This window comes from Dipodomys merriami, unplaced genomic scaffold (genome assembly GCF_024711535.1).
Source record: "Dipodomys merriami isolate MVZ:Mamm:240054 unplaced genomic scaffold, mDipMer1.0.p SCAF_4, whole genome shotgun sequence".
NCBI lineage: Eukaryota > Metazoa > Chordata > Mammalia > Rodentia > Heteromyidae > Dipodomys > Dipodomys merriami.
Window position 1 is genome coordinate 92,160,361 of NW_027205603.1, and position 9,071 is coordinate 92,169,431.

Sequence of the window (9,071 nt, forward strand, 5' to 3'; positions counted from 1 at the left end):
CCTTCCCATCCCTTCCCATCCTCCTTGTTTTCTCTTATGTATATGTCAATATCATGCTTGTTGATCCGTTTCACCAAATACAAACATTGAGTTCTATCCAGGTTTGTTGCAAATGAGGCTACTAAGAAAATCCTTCTACATGGTGTTGGAAAACAAAGCTCTTGGTTAGTACCTTGGAATGGAAAGTCTGGGCAATAAAAGATCCATTTGTTTAGTTTTTATAGCGACTGCCAGCCAGTTTTACAAAATGGTTGCAACAGTGTAGACTTCTGCCATCTTCGCTAGCGTAATCTGCAGCTGTCGAGTCCCAGCTACATCTGGTATCCTCGTCATTTTCATTATAGCTCAGGGTCTGGAGACATGCTCCAGGTCTCATTGTGGCTTTCATTTGCATTTGAATGAAGAGGTCGAACACTTTAACTTACACACTGGCCTTTTGGATAGAATCTTTTGTACAGGGCTTGTTCAATCTCTTACTCTTCTGTTGAATTATTGTGCTTTTTTCCTATTGATTTAAAAGACTAATTTAGTCTGGGTATGAGTCCTTTGTCAGAAATACCTTCTCCATCTGTGGCATGCACAATTACTCTATTAGTGGTGTGTTTTGGTGAATAGAAATTCTTAATTATAGCTTAGACAAATGTATCTTTAAAAAATACTTTGTAGCTATTGCAAGAGATTTTTTTGTAGAAGGTGTTTTGCCTGCATTATATCATAAAACCAATCTTCAATGCTACATTTTAAAATTGATAACTATGCTCTTTTTACACTTAGTTCTAAAATCTATCAGAAGTAGGTTTCATGCTGAAGAGGGAGTGAATACTCATTTTATATACAATTGATTCACAATCATTCATTTGTTGATTACATACATGTGTGTGCATGTGAGCATGCCTTTGCCTGTGTGCATTTGTTTCTATTATTGGAAATTTAACTCTAGTCAATTCCTGTATTGGCCTATTTTTGCACAAAAAATTGTCACATGGTCTTAATTGTGAAACTTCATGTGTGAATCTTAATAAAAATACTTTCAAAAATGCTTCCATGTCCCAACAATCTGGACTGTTTTCTGCCATCATTATAGACATAGAATGGTGGGTAAAGGAAGTAGTTCCTGGTTCAATTTGGAGTTTACATCCTTTTGAGTTTCATTTTCCTCAGAGTTTTGTCCTCAGATTGAAACTTTCTTTCTTGGTTGAAACACACACACACACACACACACACACACACACACACGTGCACACACACACGTGCACACACACACGTGCGCACACACACATGCACACACGTGCACACACACACACACACTGAACTGTTCTTCCTGGCTTCCTAGTCCGCATGCCCTTCTCTAGTCTCCTTTCACCTCAACTGTTGGCTAAGATGTGCCACCAACCCCAGGTTGGTGGCTCATAGAACATTGGCCAGCACTAGGACCATTGAGGTTTGCTCTTACTCCTGGGATGACTCCCTTTAGAAGCCACACTCCAGGCTGTGTACAGCATAATCTAGCCACCTGGAGAAGTCATGTAAGATGGAAAACCTGGCTAGCAGCCCTGGCCAAGGTCCCCAGCAGCTGCCCTAGGAGTGAGCCTTCCAGAAATGCAACCACCACCCCACTGGTGGATCTCCAGCTGCAGCCGTGCTGAGCCGGGAGAGCTGAGCTGCAGACACAGATTGCAGAATCATGAGAAAATGCTCTTTTTTGTTTTGAACTACTGGTATTGAGGTGATCTGTTATGCAATGCTAGATATATAGTTAAAATAGAAACGGGTATCAGAAACAGGTTGCTGACATTACAAAAATCCAAACCCTGGCATTTGTTTCAGGACTGGATACTGTGTGCTGAAAAAGAAGAAAACGAAATTGCAAGCAGAGGTTGGACAAAAGGGTATCTGGGTTATGTACCAGCAGAAAAAGTAATGAAACTGTCACATGGATAGTGTGGAGGAAAAACACATTATCTAATAATCTTGCAGGTCTACCTGGAGGTCTCCAGGCAGACTGGTAGAAATGCCAACTGACTCTTTTTTAGCTATCTGCACTAAAGTACAAGAGGTGCAAGGTGAGATTTTATATATGTATATATATATATATATATGGAAATGTTAGGTTTTCAAGCAGAATTTGAAGAATAAAGGAGCCAAGGTTTAAAAATAACATTGCTTTTCATCCATAGGCTTTCCTAGCAAAATTATGTAATGTAATCAGCTCCAAGGAACTGTCCCTGAATCATGGTGTCAGGTTCGAGACTAGTTCAAGGGTATGACCTTAAAATTTAAGATGGATTTCTAGACTCAGCTAGACAAAAAGTCTCCTAAGGGGCTAAAGAGTATGCTTTCATAAGTCTTCCCAGCTAGCTAAAGGGGTGTATAAGAATCTTGGCAAAGATCTAATCATAAACATATTTGGATACACACTCACACAATATACATACACATACAAACTGACTAAAGTGAGTTCAATGCCAAGGAACTCCTCTGAACAACTAACTTGAAGTTAACTAAAATGAATACCAGGAAGCTGAATTCTATCTTGTCAGAAAGGTGTGGGCTCAAGGGGAGGGGCATGTAAATAGAGAGGAATTGTGGGTGAATACAGTCATGATGCTCAATGTGCAATGGAAATATTCAGTGTAAACTATGGTACCAAGTAATTTGAGGGGATGGGTGAGGTTTAGATGGGGTGAAGAATGAGAAAAGGGTGATCAAAATGGGTTATAATCATAAATGGACCTGTTGAATTAAAACCACTTTTGAACAACTACTTAAAGATAATAAAAACTTTAAAAATCAGCAAATGAGGAATAATTTAAAAAATCACTAAGCTAACCACAAGAGCAATCTTAGCAGGGTTTTCCTATAGACTGACAGCACACAGATGCAAGAGATTTGAAGTGGGCTAAAGAGGATTTTTGTCTGATGGAGTGAACCCGAACAAGAGTTCATGGGAAACCCCTAGAAATTGTAAGAAATTTGCCTTGATGGAAAAGGTAAGGGAAAACGCAGTGTGGGAGAAATTGAAAACAGGTAAGGCATCCGATTTGCTAAGTGTAAGGAGCAGGCAGGAAAACCCCTTCTCAGTCTTTCTAAGATGGATGCGTCATCAAATAGCAATAACATTGTAGAGGTAAACGGAGCATCCCCAGTCTATTTCCTATGGAAAAGGACAGAAGACATGAGCCCAGAGCCATGGAGCACCACTCCCAAGAGGAAACTTCGTTCTTAGCAAGATACTACAGACATGTGACCAGCGGGGTTTGCAGTTGCTATGGATGAGTGGCTGTGGTGGGTCCTTCCTGTCTCCTTTGTGATTGAAGCATCTAATTCACTTTTCTGTCTTTGTTTCATCATTAAAAATGGATGTGATTGTACAAAAAGAAATGCACTCATTACCTGACTTATGTAACTGTAACTACTCTGTACATTTTCTTTTTCATAACAATAAAAATATAATGGATGTGTTGGGTGAGTGGGTAACAGGGCAGATAACTTTTCTCTTTTGGTAACAAGGCCTTCTGATTGAGAGAAGGCTCTGACCAGCATCTAAACCTGTTTCACATGATGACATCCTGAATTGGAACCTAAGACTGAGTCCACGATCATCACGAGAAGAGATTTCGAGGCATCTGGGCCTAAAAACAACTGTCGTTTTGTATGTGGAGAATATGGTAAACTGCTCTTCTGATCAGGCTGATCAGTGGTTCTCTTCCAATGTCATGTCTAGGCTTGGCCATCTGACTAGATTTGGCCCGTGTGCAGTGAGAACTTGCCTTGCAAATAGATATTCCAAAGGCACATGGACTTGAGGGAATGCTTTGTGGAAATGATGGTTTTTGAACCATTCCTCTCCAGAACCCCATCATCATGTTGTAAAAAGCCTAATAGCCAAGTGGAAAGCTCGCCTCCAAGACCAGCAAGGTTACATAAGCAACTGTAACCCCTCTGTACGTCACCTTGACAACAAAATTAAATAAAATCAAAAGACCACCAGGGTCCTGGCTAACAAACAGCCAAGTAACCAGCAGGTACCCAATAGCACATTTCCAGCCAGGGATGGGAGCTATCTTGAAAGTAGATCATCTCTCCCTAGTCAGTCTACCCTAATTGATGCCCTGTTGAGCAAAGACTATGTAGCAATCTTTTATTGCTGCACCCATAAATTGCTACACATCCTGTGGCTTCACAAAAATCCACTTGGGGTGTCTACTAGTTTGCATGGATGGAAAGTCTGGATGCACTATGGCTCAGTTAGACTCTATGCCTGTGGTCTTAAATGGTTGAAGTTAAGGTGTTACCACAAACATATAGATGATTGGAAGAATCCAATTTCTTCTCATAAGGGTGTCTCATTTTTGAGCCAGCATTGCCCCTTCCTTCTGTATTTCCCTTTTGCTGTCAAGGGTTTGTACTACTTCATTGGTCCAGAAAATTTTCCCTATCACCATGTCTCCTAAAAAAAAACACAAGCACTACAGTTACAATCTACATATGCTCAGGGTCTGAGGATTAAATTGGGTCATTTAGGAAGTCAATATTCCGTACACCACAGGTAATGTTCTCTCCCCCTAGAGTTCTATTCCAAAAGCAAGAGATAAGAAATGTGTTGTTTTGGCTACATGAAGTCTCAAATCTTGGGACAGTGTATGTAAATATGTGCATACTTATGTGTGTATAAGTATGTTCATAAAGTTCATATACTGGGAAGTTTTGTTACATGTCCATCATATGTAGTGTCTAATGAAATTATACATCTGTTATAAAATATATGATAGATAAATCCTCTAGCACTGAAGAGTAAGTCTTAGAAGGAATATTAACAAATACTATTTTGACTCTATCACAACTAGAGGTAAAAATATGATTGAAGAACAATTTTCCACAGAAAATGGCACAGATGAAATTCAATTGAAGCAATGTGAGTAATTGGACACTATGCCATCCATTAAGGACAGAAAGGTTGGGCTAGATCTGCAAGAATGCATTACTATAACGGCAATACAAGGATTGTGATTGGTTTCAGAGCATGTAGGGCAAATGGGCAAAAGCCCTTAGGTTCAATAAATTGCAGGTAGTATAAATATATATTTTATGTCTTATACCCTATAATGGAGGAGAACCCAAAAGACTACCTATAGATGATATTTCAGAATTTTTGAGGTAATTTTACTCCTTCTAGATGACAAAATCGGATTCTAGAAACATGATTTGTCAGAAACAAAGCTTGGCTTATATGCTCCAGTCTAATGATCTTTCCTATAACTTCATGATGTCCCCAGTACAACATGGCGAGGCTCCTTTGACGTATCTCAAATAATTTAGAAATGTGTCACGAGTAATTTGAGACTAACAACCATTAAAACGCCGATGCTGCAAATGATATGCTTTATAAATAGAGCGACTCAAGGTTATCTCTATAAACTTCATCTTGATTGATTTGGATTTCTTCTTGAAGTTGTGTGCTATCCATTTCCTAACTACCAGTAGTAATACTATGCAGTACTCTACTGCAGCTTGAATGTTCCCTCCAGGCTGTAACCTGTGGGTGCAGACCTGAGTAGCTGGAATCAAGGGCTGTCATGCCGTCTGCTTACATGATAGAATTGGCTAGTAAGAGTTCCTGGCAGGAGTTATGAAATCAAAATGCTGATTGTTTTCATAACATCCTCCTTAGATATCTGGAATGAAGTGACTGTTTTATAAATTGTTTTGATGGAAATTTTCGCCTTTAAAATATATATATATGGGCTGGGAAGGTGGCTCAGTGGTAGAGCGCTTGCCTTGCATGCCTGAGGCCCTGGGTTTGATTCCTCAGCACCACATAAGCAAAAAGAAAAAAGCTGGAAGTGGCGCTGTGGCTCAAGTGGTAGAGTGCTAGCCTTGAGCTGAAGAGCTGAGGGACAGCGCCCAGGCCCAGAGTTCAGGCCCCACGACCGGACCCCCCCCCCAAAAAAAAATATATATATATGTTTTCCTAGCTACTCAGGTGGCTGAGGTCTGAGGATCGAGATTCAAAGCCAGCCTGGGCAGGAAAGTTCCATGAGATTCTTATCTCCAATAAACCACTCAGAAAACTGGAAGTGGTGCTGTGGCTCAAGTGGTAGAGTACTTGCTTTGAGCTGAAGAACTGAAGGACAACACTCAAACCCAGAGTTGAAGCCCCATAACAGACCCCCCCCAATATATAAATATGTGCATATATTCACACACACATATATATATATATATATATATATATATATATATATATATATCATTTTCCTGCTAGAGGTTAACTAATAAAAGATGGCATGATTTGTCTTTCAGTATATTTTGCTTAAAACTCTGGGTAATTCATAGAGTGTGACTTCATTTGTTGTAGGCATTATGAGAGAGAAACTGTCTCCACAATCAGGCCAAGGAATAAAGCACAATCTCTAAGCTGGGTCCTGAAGTTTCTTCACATACAGTAATATCATTTGTCCATTGTAAGAAGTAGGGAACCTTCAAGTCTGTCAATGGCTGTGTTAGAACTCAGAGTTCACATTATCTCACCTCTTGTTTCTCAGTGGGGAAACTGAGGTCCATAAAGTAGAAATCACATTTGAGAAGGTCCAACTGCTACCCTGGGAACAGCAGCTTGTGTGCTGAGTGAAGGGGAGTGTGAGCTTTTGAGTCTGTGCTATAGACGCCCATCAAGCCCTTCCACCTGCACAACCATATTCACTGCAGCGCTACTCACTCTAGCTAAGGAGTGGACTCAGCTCAGAAGTCCCTCAACAAATGAATGGATCAAGAAAATGTGGTACATATACACAACGGAATGTTACTCATCCATTGGAAGGAATAATACCGGATTATTTGCAGATAAATGAAGGATCTGAAAAAAATTAGGTTAAATGAAGTAAATCAGGTCCAAAGAGACAAAGGTCACATGTTTTCTCTCATTTCTGGAAGCCAGAATTGCTTTCTCCACTCATAAATAAATGCACTGGGTGGTGTGCAAGTGTGTACAAATATATTAACTGAAATATGGTAGATTCAAAGGAGAACTCAATGTAATCCCTTAGAAAGACAAAGTCAAAGTTGAACAACATAAACACCAGGAAGCAGGTACTTGAAGGGGTGGGGGCAAGGGGTGGGAGGAAGACCAATGAAGAGAAGAAGAGGGTAGAATGTAGTCAAGAATCCAATGTAGAGCCTAAAATTAAGAAAAGCGAGGGATGGGTTAGGTTGAAGGGCTGGGGGAGAATGGTAACGTGGGTGACATGGATCAAGAGGCACTGTCTTCATGAACTACTTTGTGAAATGGCAATTCCTTTATACAACTACTTCAAAATAATAAATATAAAAATAATAAAAGCCAGCCAGTGGGTTGGAGTCTCATGCCCAGGTGCACAGTGGTGATGTGACAGTAGGATTATAGAGCGGCCACACCATGCTAGGTAGGCGGTGGAAAGAAGCCTCTGGAGCAGGAGTCCTGCAGCATCAGCGCCGCCTCTGTTTCCCCACTCACTCCTTACGTGGCTGTGAACAGTACTGTGCCCTCTCCAATCCTCAGCGTTTTCACCCACCACACGGGTGAACGCAGCCACCACGCAGAAGCGCCTGGAGACTAAAGGAGGTTCACCGTAAGCGAAGGGCTCCCGCTGCGTGGTGTCACTGTGGTCATGTTTGATCTTGGGCAGATCTCCCTGCCTCAGTTTCCCCATCCGGGCAATGTGAGTGTTGACTGAGGTCGGGGATGAGCGAACTGCGTACACCAGGATCCTCCAGGACCTGTTTTAAGGTGCGGACCCCAGTTCCAACCTTAGTCAAACCCACATCTACTGACCTAGAGTAGCTAGGCACCGCCCGGCCACCCGTGTCTTTAAACAAGCATACTACCCGGCTGTCAGTCAGAAGTTGCTGGACAAGCTGCCCTCAAATGACCTCTCACCAGCCAGGGCCCCGACTGGCTTTGTGTCTCAGGCTGAGTGTGACCTTCTGGAGGTCACTTCTGCCAGTTTTCCCACCAGTCCCCACAGGTTACCTTGGCTGCCTTCTCTCCTCTCCCCTCTGCTCCTTAATCTAATTATCACAGCAACCAGATGCCACAGGCTCCCTCTCTAACCCCCTCCAACATCTCGGAGGGCACCATCCATAACCAGGGCCTTTTATCATCTGCCAGGCCCCAGCTCTAGAAGCCTGGAAGATCTCCACATGCTAATTGGCCCTGAAATGTCCTCTGCCAGAATAATACGATTAGTGAGCCCTGGAGCAGCTGTGGGCCGTGGCAATCAAATCCACCTGGAGAGAGCAGCTGGGGGCAGGGAGGGGGGGGGAACCGGCCTCCTGGGACAGCACGCCCCCTCCTGCCATGGCCTGACTGCAAACACTTCTCTCTGTATGCTGGGAACGAAAGCCATAGTGTCTCCGTGAAGGAAAATAAATAGCTATATGCCGATGGCAATGTATGCCAATGTCCGGTGTGGACCCCTACCCAGCATGCTCCTCTCTACAAACACACCCTGTGATGTCACACACACTTCACTAGGTCATTCCAGCTCTAAATATGTGGGACTATATTATGCATATTGTTCCCCATTCTTAAGAGCATGCACACATGCACACACACAGACAGAGACAGACAGACAGACAGACAGACAGACAGACAGACAGACAGACAGACAGACACACACACACACACACACACACACACATACACACACACAATCCCAGAGATAAACTTGCATTCCGGCTCTACTGAATGACTATCCAAAGTTGGCAATGTTACTCTCTGAAGTTTACCACACTCATCCATAACCAGAGGGAATTTAACAATATACTGGAAAGCTCTTTGCTTCATGTAAAATTAGTTCATGGAATCTCTGTGTGTATTGTAGCCACCCTCATGCTATTAACAAATGATAACCAATGATACTTGTGGAATATGTATTGTAGTCCCAACCCAGGGCTACAGGTTATAGATGTATGCCCTGGTATGGTAGCGAAATAACCCTAGAAGGTAGGTAAAAATCCAGGGAGTTTGTAACTTATCTCATAGGAAAACCTGGCTAGAAAGAACATAACACTATTTATAGTTTTCAGTTATT